The following is a 13,760-nucleotide window of genomic DNA, read 5'->3' as shown; positions in this document are numbered from 1 at the left end:
GGACTGAAAGGTTTATTTCCAGTTTCATATCTGCTCTCTTTTATTTGTTATTGTATTTTTCAGTCTGAAGAACTTCCTCTTGTACATTTCTTCCTCATTAAAAGGTTTTAAGGATCAGGGAATATAGATGTTTCAGAAAGTTGTCAATCTTTTCTCTGAAAGAACATCAATGACCTTTTATTTTGATATAAATGAGCAGCCATAGTTTTGATTAAGAGCTGCACATTGCTGGAGATGTAAGTTCCTTATCCATCCACAGGTCAGAGCTTCATTGCTTTGTTCTGTTTAACCCTTAGAAATAATTCAATCTGTATGACACATGAGTCCTGGGTGTTAACAGAGACTGTTTTTATCACTGGGTAATGATCCACTATGTGCATGAATGCTTTGACAATGCTTACTCCTAATGGAGAGAGGATGGTGAATCCTTCAAGCTTATTATAATTAGTGTTACAGAAATGAACGGTTTTCAAAAGGAAGACCTCTATGGTGCAATTACAGTGATGGGGCTTGGGGATTTTACACCCCAGAGAGATATCTATGGTACTTGTATGTCTGCCATAACTCTTCTGTGAAGAAATCACTGGTTGCAACAATGGCTAGGTTGAAATATTGAGAGGCCACTGCTAAAGCAGTGGTTTGATCTATTATTCAGACACTTGGCAACATTTAGCTGAACTTGCAGACACCAGTTCTTCCCATCTATAAACATTCATCAGTATGTTTAACAAAAATATTTTATTAAATGAGGAAAAGAACAGTACAGAATGTTTCCCCTGTTACATTAATTTTTTCAGCATAACTGTTAAGTGCTGTTCATGTTGCCAGAACAGCTAGTTGCTTGTTCTGCCACTCATAGCTCAGCACTGTCAGGTCTTGCTGTGTTGTGACCTGTTTCCCCTCTTATAGCCCCTCCTGATTGCTCCTTGCTCTGCTCTGCAGCCACCACTAAATCCTCTCCATGGCTCCTTATTCTTCTAGCTAGTCTTTGATGTGCCTTGTTGCATTAGCTGCTCCTGCTAGTCACTACCATCAGACACTCTTTCCACTGCTTGAGCCACAAGCTCTTCCCACAGGTCTTTGTTCTGCTTCTTGCCAGGAGACACTTTGGTCAGCCACTGCATTTGCTAACACTTTCTCTTATTTTGGCTCCTGCCAAGGGCCTGGATATCACTGAGGACCAACAGAGTGTGGCAGTGCACCACATACTTACACAGGTGACTCTTCATTTGTTGGTGTCCCTTTACAGCTAATGGGAAGCTTTCAAACAATATTTTCTACTTCTGTTTTTCTTTTTTAGGCTGTATATTTCTCATGTCAATGTTATGATATTATGTGCTGTACCTTTAGGCATAATTACCTTCTCCAGACTTCTGTGCACTAGTAAAATCAGAAACTTCTCTCAATTTGATGATAAGCCTCATTTTTGTTTAAATCAGAAATGGCTCACTGACATAGTAAAACATTTATAAATATATGTAGTAGTAGTAGTAGTAGTAGAAGTAGTAGCAGTAATAATAATAATATCATCATCATCATCAACAACAATAATAATAGATATAGGCTTGCACACTCATCCTTTTAATTCCTCTCCCCTTCTCTCTACTTTATGTCAACACATTATTTCTCCATCCTTGGGGCCTTTCTCCCTCTGAATTCTTTTTGGCTGTGAGGGCAAACTGCTTTTGCTTTAGGTTCAGCCTGCAATGTGTGTTTCTTGTGTTTGGTGCCTGCACCAAAAGATAGGTTTTTGTTATGCTACTGAATGAAAAGAAACTACAGGTTCTAAGCCTTGTGATTTCATCAGAGTTTCTTTCAAAGTCACAATAACTTGTCTGTCTTTGGCTGGAGGTCTAAAGAATGGTCCCTGGTCACCTCTGGGCAGTTAGCAAAGGCTTCTTCCACAGAATGCTGTAGAAGCATGAGTTGAAAAGAGGTTGAAAGCATTTATGAGAGAAAAATCTATCACAGGCCACTAAATACAAAAGACCATCTCTGATTCAGGAAGACTCTGAGTCAAAACTTTGGAAACTGGGAGATCTTGCTTTATGGTATTCACATATTTGTGCCTTGGCATCCACTGCTGGAAACAAGGTAAGAATGGACCTTTATTTGATCCTGAAATGCAGTTCTTTAGTTCTCATGTTATGTCACGTATAATGAAGCAAAACTGTGTGTGCATAGGGTCATATAAATTTTAATTAATTCATAATTGATATAATAATTACTTTTTCTACTTGGAATGCAAAACACCCTGAGCTGATTCCTGCTACTGAACTGATACCTCTGAGCTGACTGCATTACAAATGGATGCAATGCATAGGAGGAGGGACCAAGGTTTGACTTGCTGTGATTACTTATGGTTCCAGAACCATTCTTATGATGTCTTTACTAGCAATGAATTTGACTGGCTAAAGTTGCCCATCCTAGGCACACACATCATTCACATGTGTACAGAGCACTAGCTGTTTGATGATCTCATGTCTACACTGCAAGAAGGGTGCTTTAGAGGGTTCCCTGGTTTATACCACATCTATTCCATTAGAAAAAAACCCACATTTCAGACATATCAGCATTAAACTCAAATCTGTACTGTATCACTTCAAGTATAGACACTCTGCAAACACTAGAAGTACTGCTATACCATACAGTTGTCTCTGTAGACATACTCTATGTCATCTGAATAATTAAAACTAAAGAGCTGACAGGTTCATGGCAAGAAAAGAAAAAATAGCCAAACAGGACATAAAAATTGAAATCAGTGGTATTATCAGCCATAAGGAAGCAATGTGTGAAGTGATGAAAGCATTTTGGCAAAGAAGTGCTTTCCCAGCTCCACTAACATGGAGGTGGTTATTCACACCAACAGATAGTGTACACCACTGTAATAAGGTAAAATACAGCAGTTGGTAAAAGAATCTGGGGGGCCTGTCAATGTGTGAAGTATAAAAAGGGGAAAGGGAAATTTATATATAAGAGAGATTTATGTGGCTGAAGAAGAAAAAATAAGTGTTTATGTAAATACTGGGGGGAAAAACTACAAAGAAGAATTAGTAGGTTTGATAGGATGAGCTGTATGAGTAGGAACTATATAGACAGTTTTCAGAATGAACTGCAGTAAGGAAAGATGTGAGATTACATACACCAGTAAATTAAATGTGTCTGAGAATGAGCTATTGCAATGAGACCAACAGATTGTGTCCATACCATCAAATTTTCTTAACTTCTACAACAGGGTAGCTTCAGCCAAAGTAATCAGTGGACTTAATGTTATATTCATAGCTCAGCTTAACATGAGAGCAGTGTCCTGAAATTTCCTAATACAGTCCTATCTGGACTGGATGGAGTCTGGTCAAGAAAGATCCTAAAAATGTATAAGCAAAAGAGAGTTTCAGTGCTGAAAAACGTCCTCATGCCTAGGAATGTCCCCTGGCACTGTTTAATAACAAAGTTGGAGGGTCAGAGGCCTGACTAATGGGTAATGGGTATGATGTGACCAACCAGGTTTTAGTTTTAGTGAAAGGCGTTACTAAGAGTGAAAATGCAAACATATTTTTGAGCAAAAATATGTGATGAAAAAGAAGAGGAGAAGCTGACTACAAGACAAGATGTATGTGACTTTGAAAGGTCATAATTCTGTGGTTAACTCTGACAGTGAAAAAGTGCAAAGGGTGGACCTTGAACATTTCGGACTTAGGTTTATAGGCAGACAGAAGAAGATGGAAGACAAGATAGAAGGAGACAGAAAGACAGAAGGAAATAGTTATATTAGAAAGCTGTTTAGGATACAAAAATGTGATGCAAGTGAATTTATACCTTTTCTTTTTTAACTATGGACATTTTGTATTTGGTAGAAGGTTGAAGTTTTATATTTTTTGCTGCTGTGAATGGCCTGTAGGCTCCCAAAACCCAAATACACATTAAAATTGACTTTTGTAAGTATTAAGTGTTGTTTATAACACATCTACACTCATAATAAATTTTAAATAAATGAGAGGAAACCCAAGCATACCAATTGTCTTTTCCATCTTAAAAAACAAAGATGGAAATAAGCTGTGAATTTTTAGCTATGAGCTAATCATAAATTTCAAATGCATTTTTGCTTACTCCATTAAAACTTCCCACAAGTAATTTCAAAATACATTTTTTTCAGGGAAAAGAATCTGTTTATTGAGTTAACATTTCAGCAGAGAAAATCGACACAAAAATAGCTTTTAGTATAAAAGCACAACTGAATATGCGTATGTGGTTTGCACTAAGAAGATCAAAAGTATCCTTGGAAATGTAGTGAGTCAATACAACTGTGTGAATAAGTCAGAACAGCAATCTGACCACAGTATAATGTCTTACCAGTGGCAGCTGGTCTGGTGAGGGGTGCTCTCAGAGGGGGTTTGAATACAGTTCTGTGTCTGAAGACCGTCTCAATACCATGCGTGCCTGAAGTCCCAAGTTAGTCATGGATCATGCAGTAGTCCTCATCTAAACTCTTAGATCTGTTCTTCAAAACCAGACAGAACATACTGGACCAGAACTATATCAAGGTAGACAGATATTTCCCAGATTATAGTTGTCCTGCATATGACCATCCTGGGCAGAAGCGGTTCTTTCTCTTTCCTTTCCCCACATGCACATGTTCAAGCACATGCAGACCATCTCTTAGATCATATAGCATGGAAAATTAAAAGATCAGTGCAGATTCATAGAGATCTTTTTTTTCTTTTTTCTTACTTCTGGCATTAGAGAGATAGTCTTAATGTTTGCATTACCAGTAGCAGCAAGGAAATTGTGTTAGTCATGAAGAACTAAAAGAATTGGAGAACGAAGATAGAAGTGTGAACCACTGAATTCAGTGCACAGCAATTCCAAACAATATTTTTTTCCAGATATATTTATGCCCACACTCCCAGGGATATAGCTTGTAGAGAAATATGACCTTACTATTTTTTTTGATCTGATGCTACAGGTACAATGGTCCACAAAAATATCCATTCCTTGTGTCTATGCATTACAAGCCTAAAAAAAATCCCAATACTCTAAAGCAAACCACAACTGCAGTTCTGATTTGTGAGATGGGTATGGAAGGACTGGAAGACAGAAACTCATAAAAGGAGGGGCAGGAAAGTCTAATTTTTTCAAAACATGCCAAGATGATCTGTTAAGTTAGAGTTGGAATGAAAAAGTGACTTACCTGGCATGCACAAGGACGAAACATATACAGGAGACAACAGATATGTGAAAAGGGAAGAAGGAGAAAACTTTAGGCGACTTAGTGGTAGGAAGTATCTTGCTTCAAAAGTAGCCTTTATACTGAGGCCATCTGAACCACAGCCTTTGTCCATGCTCAGCTGCTCACACTGGAAGGATCTTTCCTCAAATATGTAACTATGTGTACTTGAAATCAACGGTTACTTGTGTGTTTGGGGATATGGTCAAAAACTGAGCTGTGTTTTCTTTCTTAGTAAGGATGAAGGTGAATTTATCACCTGAAAGTTCATGTATTTATACTATTTTTCCTATAAATCCTCACTGGTTCTTCCACAGCTGAGAAGACAAAATAGGAAAAAATATCCTTGTCATGTCCAGTTACATTGTTGGCCCTACACAGACAATTGCAAATAAAATAACAAGTGAATGCTCACCCAGACACTGATACAGCCTTAATTCATGTCTGCAGCAGGAAGACATCAAACTCCTCCACCTCCTTTGAAATAACAATTGAAGTAACCATATAAAAAGCAATGTGCAGAAGGAATAAGTTTTAAAAATGTTTTGAAAAATAAATAAAAATATAATGACCGTCTATTAAAATGTTGTGGGTTTTTTTTTTTTTAATTGGAACATTCTTTTTTCTGTTAATGTAATTAATTCATAGTGTTAACAGTTATCAAATCAAACTGGGGAGGAGGCTTTATTGCTCCAGGTGTTGTGGTGATTGAAGAAGACTATCATATTGGCTCTGAACCCTTCTTAGACAGGCTGTAGCCTTCATCCAAGACATTTAGACAGTCCAAATCTGCACAGCCATTCATTTCAATACCATTCTTTTACAGTTTTATTGTATTGTTGCTATGCTCGTATCAATAGATATTTCTAAATGACTTGAAAATTTGCAGCTTTTTAAAGGGTTTAGTCAAAAGGAGCTGAATTCCAGGTTCAGCTAACATGCTATGAACCTGGCAAAGAGCACATAGAGGAATAAAGGTAAAAATTTTAAACTGATTTACTTTCCAGTCATCCACTCTGGAAGCACCAGTTAAAGCATCCCAGGATTTTCTGTAACCACTTAAGTCACCTGGTGTTTTACCAAAAAGCAGGAGCTTTCCCTCCTGCCTTGTAGAAGCAGCTCATCACTATGTTGACAGCCTTAGGATCCACATCCTTCATTATGATTTGACACTATAGCAAAAAGAAAAAGATGAAAAAGGAAAATACAGTAGATGCTAGAAGCTAAATACTGGAATTTAAATGCCAGCATTCTCATTTAATAGCCAAAAAACAATTAATATAATTAAAGAAAAATAGCTTTTAAACCTCCTTGTGGTTGATTTTACATTTTGCACAAATGTAGTTCATACTTAGAAACAAACAACTATATTAATGTTGATGTAACAGAATGAATAATACCATCCAGTGAGTCCTCAGATATTTGAACATGAATGCTAAAAGGGTATGTAGACTTATATTAAGAAAAGGGCATATCCCTCCCTTTCTGGATTGCTTATAAAGCCAGCTCTTATAACAGCCTTTATCTTCCACTTTCTCTGACTAGATCACTGTGGTAAGAAACAGAGTGCTGACAACATATGAGTGTTATACCCAGGTTTCATTCAAAAGCTGACATTTGAAATGGTATTTAGAATTACTTTCTTTGTTTCTTCCTAAAGCTTTGAGTCTATAAAAATAATCACTACTACTTTTAAATTCTTTTATAAAATTGATTTCTGATAATTTCTCAATTCCAGGGCGTATTAAGCCAGGATATTCAAGAGATGTTTGCAAGACCACCTGAAAGGTAAAGTCACTGACATAAAGCTGTAATAAGCATGAAACCCTCGTAGTTTAAAGAAACTTCAATATGTGAGGTGCAATTATCACTACTTGGAAATAATTTTACAAGTAGTTGCTGACATCAACAAGAAGTGAAATATGACTACTGATTAGTCAAAAAAATAAGCAACAATATTAAAAGCATGTGGCAAATGTATAGATCTACACCATATGCCAAACATATTTACTGAGATAAACTGATGATTGGTAGAACGAATTATTCTGTTCTTGCACTTTTAACTGCCCCATGGCACCTAGTGCCCATTAATCTTCATTAGGGTGTGGTATAACACCAAATATTTAAGCAATTGCCACAACATTATTGGTATACTTTCCTGTAAAAACTCACACTGCTATCTTGGATGCTAAGGCTGAAAAAACTAAAGATATCTAGACTTGAAGAAAACACAGTATCTCTCTTCGCAGCAGAATTATTAGGGGTTTTTTTCTTTAATTTTGTAGGGTTGGGTTTTTAAAATTTTCCTTTATTACTTCCCACAATCTGTTGCACACAGTCCTGAGATTTTCTTGTCTCTTACCTTTATTTATTCCTAATTCTTCTCCATGTCAAAGAAAAGATTTGAAGCTCATTCCTAACCCCTCAGACCTCCTGCACAATATGTGAGGGATGCTAAAAAAAGATGGAAAGCCTTTAACCTTTATTTACAGTAGATACAGTTGACCAGTATCAGTGCCTACTCTACTAGCTTTTAGATCTCTTTTGTATTGTAAAAGTTATATTGATTAAGGGTATGGAGTGATTTTGTTTAAAGCTTGTTTACTCATTTTTTACATGCAAATAATAAAAAAAAGGGGAAAAAACAAACACCACCAAAAAATCAGCAGATCTGATTTCACGAATAAACTACTCATTTTGTTACTTTGGAAATACACAATGAAAAGGTGGATAATGGTAACCATTGTCAGAAGTCTGAAGACTGAGGATCAGAGTTAGGGAAAGGGCGAAGGTTCAATAACCGGAAAGCTCCAGGGACACCGGGGCTGCAAAAGGAATGCCACGGGGGGCACAGCACAGCACCCACATTGCTCCCTCCCATCTTTCTCATCTGAGCCACCCATGGTGCTGGGTATCTCAGCTGCAGCCCGAAGCTGCCATCAGGGTTCAACATGGAGAAGTGCACTTGGGTCACAACAGACCCACACAATGCTACAGGCTTGTGGCAGAGTGGCTGGAAAGCTGCCTGGAGGAAAAGGACCTGTGGTGTTGGTTGACAGCCGGCTGAACATGGGCTGGCAGTGTGCCCAGACCGGCAGGACTAGGGAAGTGATATTCCCCCTGTACTTAGCACTGATGGAGCTGCACCTCAAACACTATGTTCAGTTTTGGGCCCCTCATTTCAGGAGGGACATTTAGGTGCTGCAGTGTGTCCAAAGAAGGGCAATGAAACTGGTGAAGGGTCTGGAGCACAACGCTTATAAGGAGTGGCTGAGGGAACTGGAGTGGTTTAGTCTGGAGAGGAGGAGACTCAGAGGGGATGTAATTGCTCTCTACAACTACCTGAAAGGAGGTTGTAGGCAGGTGGGGGTCGGTCTCTTCTCCCAGATGACAAACAACAGGACAAGAGGAAATGGCCTCAAGTGATGCTACAGAAGGTGTAGATTGGGTATCAGGAAAAAGATCATTCAGGGAAAGGGTTGTCAAGCATTGGAATAGGCTGTTTAAAAAATGCATAGATGCCATGCTAAGGGACATGGTTCAGTGATGGACTTGGCAGTCCTGGATTAATGGTTGGACTTGGCGATCTCAAAGGTCTTTTCTGAACTAAATGATTCTGTGATTATTTCTGCACTGCTGTTCTTCTGTCCTAGTTGTTTCTCCCTTGTCTTCCTGTTCTCTCTAGATCAAGTTTTGATTTCTTAGTTCCAGAAGTTACGATAAAAGTGATTTTATGAAGAGAGATTGAAACCAAATCGTAATTTTAACCAGTCTAATGCTTAACAAACTAAAGGCTCATACACATTCATGCCTTTTTATATTAAGTCCTAAATGAAAATTAAAGTTGTTTGATGCACCTATGAAATCACAGGTTCACTTACAAGCGCCAAATTCTGTCCTCAGAGGAGGGAAGTTTAAAATAATGTGAAGAGTAAGATTAGGAAAATGTACTTGACTAGTGCCAGGTATATAGAAAATGTTTGTGAATCCCAGGTTATTTTAGAAATCAAATGCTGATATTTTCTAAATTATTACTGCTGTCCAGACAATACAATTTCAGTTTGTTCTCCAGACTCCTTGTTGACTAGGGAATACTCTGGCTTCAGTGAGATACTTGGGGTTTGAGAAAGCTCTTAGCTTTCAGCTCCTGTTACTGTTTTCAGGTTTGGGTACAGGGTTAGAGGTTATCTTGCAGTATTTGGTATTTTCCAGAGCACATATGTTTGGACTTTTTTTTAATCATTCCTCCTAATCAGCTGTGTAGGTATAAAATCAGCAATAGATCTGAAGAAGTTGAAACAGAAAGAAACAACTAGGACAAAAAGAGAACATCTTGAAATACGTTTCAAAACAAGGGTCCAAATGTAGCAAGATGTATTTCTGTGTATATTTTACAGCTCATAATGATGTTTTACATCCTAAAGATCAGATATTTTATTTTTTATTTTTGTATCTGGCTTTTTCTGTACAGCCTAAGAAAATTAAATTTGTTATTTTTTTTATAGATTTTTTTTTAAAAAAGTGTAGCTTTAAAGGCAAGTTGTAAACAAACCAAATTAATCTCAAAATTGAGGGACAGCAGGATCACTATTTCCTTCTGCAATAAATAAAAGGTTAAGTTCTTTACAATAGTGTTTTAGAGAGTTTAAAAGCCAGGGAGAATAAACAGAAAGTAAATTATATGATCTTTCAAAGGAGTAAGAAAATTACCTATCAGTTCACTGTCAGAGGCTGAGCTATCTTATCCTCCTGGGTGTGGTGCCTCTTGTGCACAGATCTTTGGAATCCCTAGGTACTCATTTTCCTTCTCTACTATTTTATCCCTGCTCTTGTTATGTTTTCTTTTATCAGACTTAGCGCCTTTTACATCAGCATATACACAGATCCAGGTTTGGGTTACACCAGTATTGGCAGCAAATGGCTCTTTATTCCATACACTTTAGAATACACTTCTTGCTGTGTTGACTTTGTTATTAGCAAAGACTGTTGGTAGATGCACCATGGAGGAGCATGTGGTAGCCAGTATCACTGACAGTCATGGCTGATAAACAAAGGGAACATGCCCAATTTAAATGGGCAGTACATGTCAAACATCTGTCTGGAAATGGCTTTCACTGTTGACACAACCTAATAAACTAGCCTAGATTATAGATCTATATTTCTTAATATTTACTTCTAGCAAAAAGTTAATGCTAGCCTGCAAGTAACACACACACAAAAAAGTGGTTTTCTAAAAATACTGCAACTACTGTTAAGAATAACAGAATTTTCTGTTCCATAAGCAGATTTTCAAATAACATTTAGGAGGTGAGAAACATGTAACAGAAGCATAGCAGGTTGCCCCTTCTGCTTTTCTAGTAGTGCTAATGCTGTTATCTTCCTGGCTTGTGACACACTATTATGAAGTATTAAACCATTTGGCAGGATCTTGACCCATATAGGACATGGCAGATATTCCTACACAGTTAAGAAACAGTTATATTCCAGGTGGGATAAAGAGGATGTTAAAAGATATGCTTTCCTTTGGTTTCTTGAATAAACCTAATGACTACATTTATATTGCAGGTATTGCCATAACACCCTGTCTGTTGAAATATTTCAAAAACATCACACTCTGAATATAAATCTAATAATAGCCAGATAGCCAGATTAAAAATAGCTTGATACAGATATATTCAGTTATTTGTAGAAGTTACTGTAAGTTGGTATAAAAAATAGAACTGGATAAGGAAGGACTGTGAACTTTCAGAAAAAGCTTCAATTGCTGCTTTTTTAGTGTTCACAAGTGTTGCAAATGTAAACATTCATGAACTGAAAGATGGATTTGGTCTTGGACAACGTCTTCTTCCACTCTGTTCCCTGCAAAACTGTTTCCAGCTATGAGGGAAGTGACATAACCACGATGAAATGCTATCAAGTTGTCCAAATTTCTTTTACTTTGACCCCTATGAATTACATTCTTGCTGCATACTAATCCACTTATAGAAAGAGGAAATATTTTCCCTCCTTTCCAACATTTTTCAGAGAAATTGGAGAAGCGGTTTTAATTCCCTTTGCCTGAGGAGGTCACTGGAGAGAAGTTCTTCAGCAGCAATGCTATTTTGTGTACATGCAATAATCATCACTGCTGACTCTATTTCTGGCTTGCATTCCATGCTAGGCTCAGATAGCACCTGAATGCTTCAGTATGTACCCTTTGGAGCATGGGCAGAGTTCAGTCAAAGCTCTGCATATATGGTGATCAGAATGGAGCTTGTATCAGAACGGGCTGCCTGGCTCTCAGGAATAGCGAGCATAAGCAAATGCCATGAGCTCTGCGGTTAAAAATCAGGTGCTAAGTCCATTCACATGTCTCCAGCTCTAGGTGGTTACTTAATCTTGTACATTCAGGGTTTAGACACCTAAATCCCACTGACATCAGATTTAGGTGTCAGACTAAGCTTTCTGTATCTTACAAGTTTTGCCAATGCATTAAAGAGATTTTCACAAAGTAGGCTTTTCACAAGTGGTCAGTGTTGATCTAAATTGTACTATGTAAGTCCATAGGAAATCTCCTAAGACTATCAATGGAATACAAGCTAAAGAAATGCTGAACCCTTCCAGAATCACATGCCGAAAGTTTTTTCATTGTATTTCTAACACTTCCCATCATGTCTTTTATGAGCTGAATATGGCATTATTTCTCATGTTAAAATGTTCATTATTTTTCTACGTAATAGCCAGAGAGTAAGAAGGTTGAATTCCTACAGTCAGTGAACAATGACAGCAAGAAAAACACCCTAAAAATCTTTTTACTCAAAACAATTTTCTAACTCCAGGAATACAGCAAAAATAAATCATTTGGCACTTTATGGTATTTCACAGCAGGAAAACACTGGTAGTGTCAAATAACAGCAGAAACTTAGAATATGAAACATGAACCCTAACAATAATGGATATGCATGCTAGTATTGCAGATCGTATGCTGGAGGCTTTCCAGAGACTACTATATTCACTATAAATCCTATTGGTGACATTTTCTGTACTGTTGGCATTTCCTTTTAATCTGTGTGTTTGTATGACTATTGACCAAATCATTCAAATGAGGATGAGTGACTATCAAGTCACCTGATCAAGGAGACCGCACATTTTAATACTACATTTACTTAAAGATGTAGAGGTTGACACCAGGGTTGAACCACTTCTCCACAAGACAGACTCTCATTAATGTCAGCTGTTATTATTTTCTATATGAATCTCTCAACAATTTTAGTTGTTAAAAGCATTAGGAGTATTTTATGGAAAAAGTGAACTATCCCAGTGTGACAGCTTTTCAGCCTCTATAACACTTAGGACAATAAAATTCTGATAGCTGGCTAGAGCTTTTACATGACAGTAACGGTAGCTGTAATAACTGGAAATGCCATAATGCTGAATGTCCCCCCCTCCTTCTTCCACCAGTTTATATACTCTGCATGACATCCCATGTTGTGGAATATCCCTTTGCCTAGTTTGGTCACCTGTCCTGGCTCTGTCCCCTCCCAGTTTCCCGTGCCCCTCCAGCCCTCTCGCTGGCAGGGCCCATGAAACTGAAAGATCCTTGACTTAGTATAAACATTACTTAGCAACAATGAAAATGTTGTGTTATCAACATTTATCTCACACCAAATCCAAAACAGCACTGCACTAGCTACTAATAAGACAATTAACTATCCCAGCTGAAACCAGGACAATGATACAATGAACAAACAGGACACAGGACCTGCCAGTAAAAAAAAAAATCTCTATTTAATATTAAAAAGTAAAAAAGTCATATTTAAAATACAGAGAATATACTGCAGAATAGGTACTCCAACATAAATTAATTGGATCACAAAGAAAATGTGAACTTTTTAGCAGTGAAGTTAACAGATGACAAAATCAGAATATCCATTCTACAGAGTTGTGCATATTAAAATTATGTGTACATACTTTTGTATTAGAACTTCAACTTTTTTCCAGACTCTTATGACTTTGAATTGAAAAAAAACAAGAAAATGAAAATCACTTGGCTTGCTGGCACTAAAAGGTAGAATTTTGATTTTGACAACTGAATAACATTAAATGTCATAGCACATACCTTGAATAAATATTCTGAAATGAAAAGTCACAATGTTCTGTCAAAGATGGTCAGCTAGAGCATTTTGACTTTACTGAAATTATTTCAGCATTCTTTAAAGAAAAGTTATTGAAATTTAGTTGCTTAATTTTAATGAGGCGTAGTCCCTCAATGAAAACAGTGTTACCACATAACATTTTATAAGATTTCAGATATTTTTTTCATATCTGGGATGCAAATGTGCATTTGGCATTAAAAAATCAGAAGTGTTTCATATTGGCCCAAATTTTCTTCCATGGAAGGGTAGGAGGTGGGGACAGCAAGTTACCAGACATTTCACAAGCTATATTCAAGAGACTTGCATCAAGCAGTGTCATAGCAGAGTGATGGTGAATTTACTCCTACTTCAGACCACATCCTATTTTACAGCCAATTATATTTCTTTTTCCAAACTCCGAA

This window comes from Falco peregrinus, chromosome 5 (genome assembly GCF_023634155.1).
Source record: "Falco peregrinus isolate bFalPer1 chromosome 5, bFalPer1.pri, whole genome shotgun sequence".
Lineage (NCBI taxonomy): Eukaryota > Metazoa > Chordata > Aves > Falconiformes > Falconidae > Falco > Falco peregrinus.
This window is presented reverse-complemented; position numbering follows the sequence as displayed.